Genomic DNA, 4305 nt, shown 5'->3' with positions numbered 1-4305 from the left:
CATGTACTGTAAACATGTACTACTATAAAAATATTTACATTTTTGTAATGAACAGTCTACACTGAAATTTTTGCTCCCATGTTCTCATGGTAGACCAGTCTTTACTTGGCCCAAACTCATATGTAGAGCCTATTTCTTTCCCTATCTTTAGTTCACATAAAGCTTCCTATTGTCTGTACTTGTCTTGACCAATTCTTTGTGCAAGACAGAAAGAATCTAGAAACCACTTGTAGAAGGGAGACACCAGGACTCAGTGTCCCTGCTCAAAGGCCCCAGTGCTTGGCACACTGCAGGCTGATGGGTACTCTGTCAGTGAGCAAGAAAGTTTAGGTCTTACAAAAGTACCATTGCTTTGAACATCATAAATTCACAAAGATGTACATGGAAAGAAGTACCACCATCCACTGGTATGCTTTGAAACAAAAAAAGAGGAAGAGCTAGGTACAAAGCACTGCCTTGTAAGAACAACTGTCAGAAGCTCCAAGAGCTGCTGGCTGCCTTGGCCAGACCTAGTGGACTGTATAAAAGCACATGGGAGGCGACCCATGTGCATGGAAAGTGACCCCCCACCTGGTAAAGTACATAGGGTGCAGTTCAGAAACTTGTGAAAATACAGGCTGTCTGAAACCTCTGCAGTTTTAAGCAAATACATCTATCTCTCTGAAATGTCATTTGCTGTCACAAACACTAAGAAAACTATCACTGATTAAATCCTTTTATTGGTAAGAATGAAACTGATAGAAGACAAAAATAGCACCACAAAGGAAATTAGTGACCTTAATCATTTTGAACAGAAATAGTAGCTCATCAAGTCCAAATGTATGAAAATAATAAGATTATATCTAAGTGCAACTTACTCTGGAAATGTAAGGATGGTTCAATCATAGAAAAAGACATCAATCACTGTGGCAAATGAATAAAGGCCAGCCGTATAACCATAGTCAATGCTTGCTTCTGATTTTTAAGAAATCTGAGATAACTAAGAATAGAAGAAAATTTTAATAATTTTATAAAAATTATCTACTACAAACCTAAAATACCATACTTAATCGTAAAGCATTTGAAGTGACCCATGTAAACTCCAAAACATAATCAGTACATATATTGTCACTGTTATCATAAATCACTAAAGTGGAAGGCTTAGCCCTTAGAAGAAAATAAAAATAAAGCAAGATGTATGGTAACAGTTTCTTCCCAACAATAGGTCTTGCTAGATAGCTGCCTTAGTCCATTTAGGCTCCCATATCAAAGTGCCTCAGATTAGATAATTTAAAAATAATAGAAGTTTACTGCCCACGGTTATTGGACCTGGGAAGTCCAAAATCAGGCACCAACATATGTGGTGTTTAGTGAGGGCCTGTTGCTCATGGATGACATCTCCCACGTATGTGGGGCCAACAGGGCTAGGCACCCCACTGAAACTTCTTTTATAAATCCATTAATGCTGTTCATGAGGGAGGAGCTTTCAGGACCTAACCACATGGCAAAGGGCCGCACCTCGTAATACTACCACAACGGGGGCTACATTTCAATGTGATATTCAGAGACAGATATTCAGAGCATAGCAATGCCTAAGGATCCTCCTATTATAAGACACTTTATAATGCTGGTGAAAAATATTTTACATTCTTTTCAACTATCTGCAGAGATATCATGAAGATTACAGAGGCATAAAATAAATAAAATAGGAAGTGGTAGTGACACAACACGGTAGCTAAGGCCTGAGGCCAACAGCTGCCTTGAGGAGGTCTGCTTTCTCTAACTCTCACAAACTCAGGTGGAGTACAGGAGACTTGGCAGTGAACCGCCCAAGACAGGAAGTAAAAGTTGAAAACATAAATGAGGTGCTTAACCCTAAATTAAATAACCAAAGCAGGAAAGAAGACACATGATACTCTCCATACAAGAAAAGTTGTGTGTCTCTGTACTGACGCTACCTGAAGTTTCCGCTGAGAATCCAGAAACTCTCGTGAGTAGATTTTGAATTTCCACTACTGCTTTAGGCCAGTAAACGTTCAAGGCCCAGAAATAAAAACAAGGTGACCATGAGTTGATTTCAGGCTGCAGATACCTGAAAAAGCAGAGGAAAATCCTCTCTGAAGGAGTTGTCCTTCCGCCCAGAAATCAAAGACTACTCGCAGACACAGCCATGGTGTAGACCTATCTCCAAAGTGCAGGGTTGGAAATTTATTCCACATTGCAGCAGGGCTGGAGGTAAGACTCTTGAAAGGTGTCTTTGTCCTGAGGCTCTGTGCCTAGAACTGGATTTGGGATGTCACTGTAGGAGTAAGATTGTTCTAAAAACAGTGCGACCACCTCTCGTCCTCTTGCCTCTGTAACAAGAGGAGCTTCATTAGTGGTGGCACCTGTTACAGCCTTCCTGTCTCCAGAACGTGAGAAATAAATGTCTCTTGGCAATTCATCACAGCAGCTGAGAAGACTGAGTGGGACGCGTGGATAAGTCAGAACACATGCTAACTAGATGGTGTCAAGATAAGTTCTATTTTGGGAACATGCAGGATAAGTTACAAAATACTAAATACAAATGGCAAAAAAGTAGGAGAGAGGTGATCAGAATTGTTCCCTGGTCTTTATAATCACAAGGAAGCCAGATATATTGAAAAATGTAGAGATAAGAAGTAATATCAAACAGCAGAAACAAAAGTTTTCACCTTCCCTATATGCATAGAAAAAATAAGGAATAAAAGTTTCTATTGAGTGGTGAAAGGATAAAAGAAATAAAAGGTCCTAAACAAGATGACAGAAATACTGTACGCACATCCATATGCCTTTAAATAAATAAATAAATAAAATCAAAGGTAGCTGTTCAAAGGCAGATTTTCAGGTTGCTTTCTTGTTTTAGTCCATAAGAGGGCTCATAAAGCTGCAGCTGTGTTAATTAGAAGGTGGGAGAAGATCAAGTGGACTTATATTATTAATGAGACAAATAGACTTTAAGAAAAAAACCTTAATAGATTTAAATGACAAAATGTTCACGTCACTGTAAAAATATTTTAACAACTTTAAAATTATATTGACCGTACAGATGTACTTCAGTATAATGAGTGAAAAGTATTAACGTTGCAAGGACATTTTGACAAAATCAGCAACAAAGCAGCATATTCTACCACTTTGTCCGGCAATTGATAGATGTAGAATACAAAAACTGGTCAAAATCATGAACAATACAACTAACAAAAGTGATTTAATACCCACATGTAGAACGTTGCCCCCAACAAGTCACAGACCGGGCATTGTCCTCTAGAGGGAAACCCAAATGGAAGCTATGGGATAAAGCTAAAGCAGTACCCAGGGAGAATTCGACAAACATTTAGGAATTTAAATGCTTACACTAGCAGAGAAGAAAACTACAAAATGAATTAAACATTTAATTTCAAAAGACAGAAATTAGTATTCAGAAAACAACGTTGCAGTTGGATATCATGAATATACAGAAACCATCAAGAGCAGGATTTCATAGCATACTAGACGACCAGGGAGAAGAACAATGAACAAGAAGAGGAATAGGTAGAACACATCAGACTGAAGCTCATAACATGAGAAAGAATGAAAGAAGTAGAAAAGAGCTTGCGACTGGAGACCTGCTGAAGAGGTCTCAGATATTTCTAAGCACACATGTAATTACTGACACGATTTCTTTACCTCACCCTATGCAATACCCTTTGCTATGTAACGTTCTTTGTTCTTTCTGAGACAGGATCTCTATAATTCAGGCTGGTCTTGAACTCACTATGTAGCCTACACTGGCCTCAAATTTGTGGCAATCCTCCTGCCACAGCCTCCAAAATCCTGGGATCACAGGTATGTATCACCATGCCTGGCTGCCACGTAACTTTCTAGTCCCTCTAACCAGAGTCCCTCCAGGGTTTATTTCTCTGGCCTTGACTTCAGGCTTAGTTGTGTGACTTGCTTTGGGTAATGAGGTATTAGCAAGTGTGAAATACACAGAGACCTGGAAGGAGCTTGAGTGGCTAGAGTTGCTTTCTCGTGCCTCACCCGTCTCCGAGAAGAGAAAATAACTGGCCTAGTCCTTGTGTGCCAGGAGGCCAAGAAACACACGTGGCTCTGCAGAGCTGCCCAGTGGAGTCTAGCACTTATGGTCAAAAGTGAGATGGGGTCTTCAGGGTGACTGGGCATGCAGGAGTTGCTAAATGACACAACATGGGGACAGGAGGAGGAAGGAATAGGCTGGTCAGTAAGAGACTGAAGATAATATTTTCCCAAAACCACTTAATGAAATCAACCCACAGATGTAGGAAATGCTACAAAAAAAAAAAAAAAAAA

This window comes from Fukomys damarensis, unplaced genomic scaffold, assembly GCF_012274545.1.
Source record: "Fukomys damarensis isolate Sample0158 unplaced genomic scaffold, DMR_v1.0_HiC HiC_scaffold_5, whole genome shotgun sequence".
NCBI lineage: Eukaryota > Metazoa > Chordata > Mammalia > Rodentia > Bathyergidae > Fukomys > Fukomys damarensis.
This window is presented reverse-complemented; position numbering follows the sequence as displayed.